The 8,718-nt window shown below is 40.2% G+C and overlaps 1 non-coding gene and 1 pseudogene across 1 annotated transcript; both read left to right on the top strand.

The window, feature by feature from the left end:
- The first annotated feature begins 241 nt into the window (after positions 1–241).
- LOC149981647 (syntaxin-11-like) lies at positions 242–1,455 on the top strand (annotated as a pseudogene).
- A 7,180-nt stretch (positions 1,456–8,635) lies between these two features.
- On the top strand, positions 8,636–8,718 carry trnal-uaa (transfer RNA leucine (anticodon UAA)). Its single transcript has one exon. It is a non-coding gene; the product is annotated as a tRNA-Leu (tRNA).

The following is an 8,718-nucleotide window of genomic DNA, read 5'->3' as shown; positions in this document are numbered from 1 at the left end:
CAAGATTAAGGTCCTACATTTTTTTGTCATTATTAAATATCAAATCCAGACCTTCCACGTAATATTTCACAAAGACCCAGGTAATGAGTCCGTTGGTAGTCGCATCTCACAAGGCCCTGCCACACTTTGGTCATTTAAACAATATATTTACAATTATTTGCATTAGAGTCAGCGACTATCCATTGAAGAGCACTGTATCCCATTGTTTATTTGACCCTACCTGTGTCCTCCTCTCTTGCAAGCAGGCAGGATGCGGGACAGGCTGTGTCACATGCAGACTATCTGCAAGGAGCAGGATGACTTTGAACCTGAGACAGAGCTGTATGGACCAGAATATGACTTGAACAAGATCTCCCAGGAGGCTGTGCTTTTCCAGGCCTCTTTCTCTTCCTCCCCCACCATGGACAGTATCCTGGAGGAGGCCCACTCCATGCGCCAGGAGATCTCCCTGCTCCACCTGGAGGTGGAGCGTCTGGTCGAGCACAATGAGCGCATCGGCACCACAGCCCACAGCCTGACCATCATCAAGCATGACTCCAACTCCATCGCCAGGGGGATCCACCAGCATGGCGAAGCCCTGTACGTCAGACTCCAGACCCTGGGGGCGCAGAGCTGTGAGCTGGAGGAGAAACACGGACCCAAGGCTGCTGTGGCCTGCATCGCCCAAACCCAGCATGTCAACCTCACCCGGGCCTTCCATGCCACCATAGCAGATACAACCAGGTAGAGGAGGCCCAAAGAGAAATGTGCCGCTCACGCCTCCAGAGACAGGCCTCCATCATAGAGAATGTGGGTGAGGGCTGGGGGGAGCTGTCCCAGAGCCTGCAGACCGAGGGGCATTCATCCCGCTGGGCACCGTGTGAGATAAAAGGAAGGCATAAGGAGTTGGTAGAGCTAGAGGCCAGGCTGAGGGAGGTGCATGATCTGTTTCAGCAGATGGCCATGTTGGTAGAGGAGCAGGGGACCATGCTAAACAACATTGAGGCCAATGTGTACGGCACCGACGAGTACATCGGCAGGGTCAACGTGCAGATGAAGAGGGCGTTACAGTACAAGAGGAAGAACCACTTTCAGCAGTGCTGCCCCTGTCTACCCTGCTGGAGACCTACTTTGTAGTAAAAGTCTTATCAAATCAATTGAGTTTTATTTATTTAGTTAGAGCTTTTTACAAAGCAATTTGTTGCCGAACAGAAAACGCAGAGCTAAACCCATCTAAGACCAGAAGTGTCAATAGCACAGAACGGAAATGCAACTGCTTTGAATATCAGGTTCTGTGCAGTTGACCCAATGGACTAATTCCATTTGGACAAGTCATATCCAATAGGAATAATGTCTAAGTGCAATTTTTTATAAATAATGTAATAAATGTAATGCAATGGTAAGTGTTGACTTGTCCAGATTTCTCAAATGAAATGTGGATGTATGTGTGTATGTGTGTGTGTGTGCCTGTGGGTAGATGAGTGGGTCACTTTTATTTCCCCTATGCTGAAGTGCAAGACGTAACTGAATTGTGACTCAGGAAGAAGTTCTCCTCTGTCACAAGGAAAAGTGAAACAAGTACCCAGACCTGAATCACCTGGCTCATCCAGATTTTTCCTCATGTGACATGAGTTGACTCACTTTTTCCTAGACTAGGCAACATCATACAACCTATATTTAGATGAATGCACGATATACATTTGAATTTGACATAATGGCAGTTGAGTAATTTAAAACAACACCTCATAGCCCTAGCCTTTGATCTGGTGATGGAACCATTTAGGTCAGGGATGTGAAACATTGATGGGGTGGCGTCACAAATAATCTAATCATGAGGGGCTGCAGTCGCCAACCCCGCACCGCCCCCAAATAATTACATACAATTCTACTAACTTTGTCATGGGGCAGATAGGAAAGTGAGCTGTTTGCAGTTTTTAATATGATATCTGAGTGAGAATGACAAACAAAATCAATGGGGGGCTCCCGGGCAGTAACTCGACAAGCCACCCTGCCCCCCAAAAAAGCCATATTACAACCTACACTTGATGTGTTGTGATAATTGTGTCGTTTGCTGTTAATTCATCTGCCTTGCGACCGTGATATATAGGCCTAAAGGCAGAGACAATACAAAACCGGAAAGCAGGACGCATATTGCACGTAACACAGTTACATGTCTTATAGCATGGTTAAGTTAATGTTTGACATTTTCGTCCACCACTAAACAACTATTGATTTAGAACCACAGAGAGTTACCGCAAGACGCAAAGAAAACAGGAACTGCCTCCACTATTCTAGCATCATTTCAACATCATCAAATCACCTCTGCTTTGTCTAATACAGTGATAACTAAAAGATACCAAAATAAATGTAGTCCAATCGACATCAGCTAAATATGATGTGGCTGTCCATGGTTCTGATTTCTGTTTGTGTGCATGCGTTCTTGCAAGTAGAAAACATGTTTACTCACCCTACTTGTAGAGAAACACCAATGCCATCCTTCTCTCTTTCATGTTTACGAAACGGTCTGTCACTCATACAGTACACACTTTTAATTGTTGTTGTCCTAGGCTACCTGGCTAAAAGGCTTAGTCGCTAGCCTATCTCCATTTATGGGCAGCGGCGGTTTTAGCATGTACATCTTGGTGGGGCAAATAAAAATGTGGGATGCATGCCAGCAAAGCCACTACACTACACAACACAAACAAATACATCAATTGCACTATAACAGTGACAAACGGTGCTCACAAACTGTTAGGAACTTCATAAAGCTGTCCCAGCTGCAGTCCTATCATCTTACCACTGCTACACCTGGCTTTCAGCGGAGCCTTGTCTGGCAGTGAAACAGTTCATTGAACCTCATTTGCTGCCTTTAAAAAAAACATAGCTGATATGGCTGACTTGCTTAAACAATAAGAGGCAATCCATAATTTCAATTAAGATATAAATGAGCGATCTAGGACGGATGTAGTCAATATAACTATTTGTTCAGCACTTTTAAAATGTACTGCGACAGAATTTAGAACATGGGCTGTTCTTACAGTGTACTCCCTGTACAACAAGTCAGAACCGTAGGATAAATAAAGAGGGCATATAAACAGACAGTGAAAGAACTTATAATATTCAATGATTACATTTCTCTAAAACGGGTTATAGGCAAAGAAGCACATCCCTGCCACAAACGATGTGTTTACAATACCGCGTTGGTGAAAATAGACCAAATTATTAGGGTGAGGCACATGGGCTGTTAACAGCTTATGAGAAAACATACACTTGGTATTACTTTCTTAGCTACAGTATACATATCTCTCTGACATCCTACATCATTTATGAAGCAGCATAAGACATTTATGGACTCATATTGTTGTGATGTGCTTGGACAGGAAAGTGGCGCGGCGGTCCTTCGTGGGCAAATTTTGTCATCAAATAGAAAGATGCCGGATTTACAATTCTTGAATGACCGTTCAAAACTTATTTTCCCAGTCGTAGCTCATTTTTCCCGAGTTCCCAGAGTTCTTGAACTCACAGTTAGCCACTGATTCCTTCCAAACCAGTCATTGATTAATTTCCAACTTATGTAATGTTTATGTCCAATGGCTGATGAGCACCGATAAGTTTTATTTCTCTTCATATGACAAAGATTAAAAAGGATTTGCCAGTATACTTGATTTACGATGATGACTGCTAGCTAAGATTGTGAAAATAAGATGTTGCGATGATCAGTCCAATCAAAGCTACTGTACATATAACATGATTTGACGTCACTTCTGTAGCCAATGGCCTTGAGCCTTCTTGGAAGGGCACTTGTAATATAACACAATGGTAGGGCCCAAAGGGCTGAAATTTTGGATGTCTACCCACACTAAAGGACTGAAGCTTGGCGATGGCGCAAGGTCCCAATGAGTGGCAGAATACTGAGCCAATCACAGTGCAATGCTCCTATTTTATGCTGGCCCGCCCTACCACCACAGAAAGCACTGAGCAAGGCTGAAACACCTGCATTTTAGAGCTGCCTTTACTCAAGAAAACAAAAGAGAGACCATGTTTGTATGTGGCTTTATTTACTCAATTTACTCAATTTATATATACTGTATATATATTTACACTGTTTGCAAACTGATATGTGACACGTATTAATGCCAAAATAACATGCAAGCCCCCCCAAAAAGATGAGTATATATTTTTTTATTTGTTTGTTTGCCCCACCTGCCCTGAAAGACGGGTCGCCACTGTTTATGGCCAACGTTAGCTAGTTAACATTAGCCTTATACATCTAGCTACTGAACATTTGAACTTTCATCCTCTCAGGCCAGATGGCCTAAACGTAGACAGACAGAGGGGCACTGTTTCGCTCGCACAGATGCTTTCTCCTGTGAGACACATTCAGCCTCTTGCAAATTAAAGAAAAATTATGGAACACAGAGAGACAAAAGATAAATTATTTAATGTTCTATTTTTTTTTTTTTTTGTACATCTTTGGGAGAAGCCTGGCTTCCCTTGACGCCAATAAAAATGATTTTAGCTGACTTATGCTAACTAAGTGACAATCAGTGACTGACACAACAAATAAACTGCTGAGGCACAACCAAATTTTCAAATTACACCTTGTGTATTCTATCTAGCAAAACTAAATATGTTGATCGATGTAGGTCAATTTCAATCAAATTTGAAATGCCCGTATTTCCTTCCACTCCGATTCATTTCAGAGCGCAGAATAACAGATGAATTTACAAACGCTCAACACCCGTTGAATATTTTTTTAATTAAGCAGCACCGTTACAGTCAACAACTCTCTGGATTACATGAAAACAGCCTAATCAGCTCTGCTAGGGCGAGTGAAATGGTCAGTGTGAGGTGTTTGGAAGTAGCTGGCAAGTTAGTCTGTTAGCTTTTGTGCTTAAAGAAAACATTGATCGATGTAGGTCAATTTCAATCAAATTTAAAATGCCTGTATTTCCTTCCACCCCAAAAAAGTATAACTACACAATTTGAATCTGAGTTGTTTTTCTAACAAATCTAACATAACAAAGTTACTTTTTGTGAAGACACACAATTCCACCATCCTCATCTCTGCTGCACTTTTTAAGCAGAAGGGGCAGTAAAGCTCCGTGTCAGTTCCATGAAAGTAGTTCCAACTTCCAAGACATTCTAACGCCTGCTTGTTCAGAATGTTTGAGAAAATAATATGAATGCATATTAATATCTTACGTTAGTGGATGAAAGAATGAAGTGTGGTATGCACAAGATGGCTAGCTAGCCAATAAGCTGGCTAGCTTGCTAGGCTGTATTTGTAAGCTTGCCAGTATTCTAGCCATTTATGAGTTAAGATTCAAGGTTTTTCTGGGAAAGAAAAACATAATTATGCTGCCCAAATAATTATGTTTAGATTATATTCAAAGGCTACTAGCTAGCTAACATTACTAGCTAGTTGGCTAACAATAGCAGATGAGACAGTTAATTAGGGTCACATAGTAATAGTAATGGTTACATGCACACAATTATGTAATTATTGCTGATAGTCAGATTAATATAATAGTTCGATTAAAAAGTTTACATGTTTTGCCTATTCCTATTTACATGGACACATCTGACATCAGGCTACCTGATCTGATGGCACTCTTGATAATTGCAGGATGAGCGGGTTCTTCGTCCCGCACCAGAGCTGCCCTCGATGCTGGCGGATCCGCTGGATGAGCGGGTTCTTCGTCCCGCACCAGAGCCGCCCTCGATGCTGGCGGATCCGCTGGATGAGCGGGTTCTTCGTCCCGCACCGGAGCCGCCACCGATGCTAGATACCCACCCAGCCCTCCCCTATAGATTCTGGTTTTGCGGTCGGAGTCCGCACCTTTGGTGGGGGTACTGTCACGCACTGACCATAGAGAACCTTTTTATTCTCTATTTTGGTTAGGTCGGGGTGTGACTAGGGTGGGTAATCTAGGTTGTTTATTCTATGTTAGCCTGGTATGGATCCCAATCAGAGGCAGCTGTTTATCGTTGTCTCTGATTGGGGATCATATTTAGGCAGTCATTTCCATATTGTGTTTTGTGGGATCTTGGTTTTGTGTAGTTGCCTGTGAGCACTCCATTGTCTTCACGTTTTGTTCATTCTTTATTGTTTTGTGCGTTTTCAGTTAATAAACATGTGGAAACCATATCACGCTGCACCTTGATCTGATAATTCTTACGACGAACGTGACAGTTGATGCTGTTAGAACTCTGTATAATGGTGGCAATAGCTGTATCAAACTCTGTCATTGAACATCCTCAAGGTTTAACATTTGCAAAGGAACACGACAAGGTTGTCCAATCAAACTTTTTAACATTTTTGTTAGTATCTCAAATCTTATGCTCATTAATTTATCAAAGTCAATTTGAAGGCATTACATTCCAGGCCGGAGAGATCAAGATCAAGATATCCCAACTGGTGGATGACAACTCACTTTTTTTGAAAAATGTGTTACAAGCTCGATTAGCATTGGATATTGTGAAGCAGTTCTCCAAAATCCAAAAGGTTTGGTACTACATCTTTCCAAATGTGAGATGTTTGTTCTGATAGGAGCTGTCAGTCCAGCAAATTGTAACACCTCAGAAAAATATACTGGAACCTAGCTCGGTGTAAAGATCACCAAACATCTTAAGGCTGTGAATAATCTTAATTTGAACCCTGTAACGGAATCTGTCAAAAGAAAATGATCCTCATGGTTAGTTAGGGATTTAAGTCTTCATGGAATAGTGCTTTAATCCAAAGCTGAGGGGCTATCTTGTGAATCCTCTTTTTTCATCTTTGACATTCCCAAATCCACTTGCTGTACCTTAGATAGGTTATTGTACAACTTCATATGGATATACAAACTACATAAGATAACATTAGATTTTTATCTTATCACCAACAGGGTTTGTGATGGCAGTCTAAATGTCTTAGACTTCACTCTCTTTAATCAGATATCAAAAGTCAACTGCGTTCAAAGGTACTTAAAAATCCTCATAGTTTCTGAAATTGTGTACCTCATTTTGTTTTTCAGAAGCTCGGAAGGCTTAATTTTTTACTACAATGTCCCTATATTGTGGGTAAACTTCCTGTGAAATAGGCAGCTTTTCACAAGCAGGCTTTAATGTGCTGGGCTTTGCTGTATAAACAACTTTTCACCTCATAAATGTTCATATGGAATAATGGGTCGATTTTAGATAGAAAAAAATATGTTATTTTACCTTAACTTGTTCTCGAAAAACATTATCCTTGTCAGCCAATTAGTTAGTATTGGTGGGAATCTATTTATGCGGAGAGAATTTATGGAAAGAAACATCTTTGAGGTTTCAAGTAATGAGTATGACACCGTTATATATATACCAACTGGGATAAAACCTTTACTTCAGAATAATGCATATTTTGGAATATCTCCTATTGTAAGCGATATCCAGGTGAATGGCATAGGTTTACTAGAAAATAAATTCAACAATCATTATTTAAGGGATATTTTCTACAGGAAGTCTATTCCCTCTGCGATATTTTGTTGGGCTTCATCTGGCGCTGTGCCTGGCTCACTCCACACAAAGTTATGGTGACCAATAAAGTAAAGGAGATCTCCTTTAAGATTATCCTTAGATTCTATCCGTGAAATAGCTTGATTTCTAAATATAGACCTGATGGTACCAGTAAATGCAGTTTTTGTGAACTAGAAACTGAATCTATTGGGGTGGCAGATAGCCTGGTGGTTGGAGCATTGGGCCACTAACTGAAAGTTTGCTGGATTGAAACCCTGAGCTGACAATGTAAAAATCTGTCATTTCGCCCCTGAACCCTGTCATTGTAAAATAAGAATTTGTTCTTAACTGACTTGCCTAGTTAAATAAAAGTTAAAGAAATAAGAAATAAAAACACTTCTTCTGTCATTGTTTACATAGTGTTCTGGACTGATGTAATACTGTATCTTTGCAACAAAATGCATACAACCATGGAAATATCAAAGTGTAACATATTATTTTACTACACTGATTCCACAATTGAACGTATGTTATTGCTTCTCTTTGTTTCATTAGGAAAATGTTTCATACACAAATCAACATTTATGAAGAAAAAGCCCCTTTTCGTAATTTGTTATCTGATTTGGAAAACTATTTAGACTCATTAAAACGTATACAAAACAAAATGTCAAACTTTTATTCACTACATGTCTGTATTTGAATTGATATGTGGATTTGTATTATTATTATATATTTTTCTCTTGATGTAACTGTTTAATACATAATTTTAAAAAAATATAAAAACAAGTAACTTGTTAAGCTAACAAGAGAATGCATGGCAACATTATCAATTTCCGATAAACAGGCAAAGCGCGCAGTACTCTCAGTTGAAAGAATACCGTTCATTTACGGTATACTAAAATTCTGTATTAGTATATGGTAGGTAGTATATGACGTTACTTATTAAGAATGTATTATACAGTATGTTAGTATGGGTATTCTAACACAACTAGGGTATTTTATTAGGCGTATGCTTACTTCGTTTTTGACCTTGACGATTAAGATAAGCAAAGTAAGGTGTTTACATTTAATATGGAATTATTACTGTGCATTTTGGCGTACATGTAACTATCGCCGTTGTAAACATTGTTCAGTTTCAGGTTTATACATCAAATTGTCTTGACAAGTAGTTGTACATACCAGGATGGCCGAGTGGTTAAGGCGTTGGACTTAAGATCCAATGGACATGTGTCCGCGTGGGTTCGAACCCCACTCCTGGTA

Source organism: Oncorhynchus mykiss, chromosome 8 (genome assembly GCF_057628025.1).
Source record: "Oncorhynchus mykiss isolate SJ-2025 chromosome 8, ASM5762802v1, whole genome shotgun sequence".
NCBI classification, from domain to species: Eukaryota; Metazoa; Chordata; class Actinopteri; order Salmoniformes; family Salmonidae; genus Oncorhynchus; species Oncorhynchus mykiss.
The sequence above is the reverse complement of the archived record's forward strand: the minus strand, read 5'-3'. Positions and strand labels throughout refer to the sequence as shown.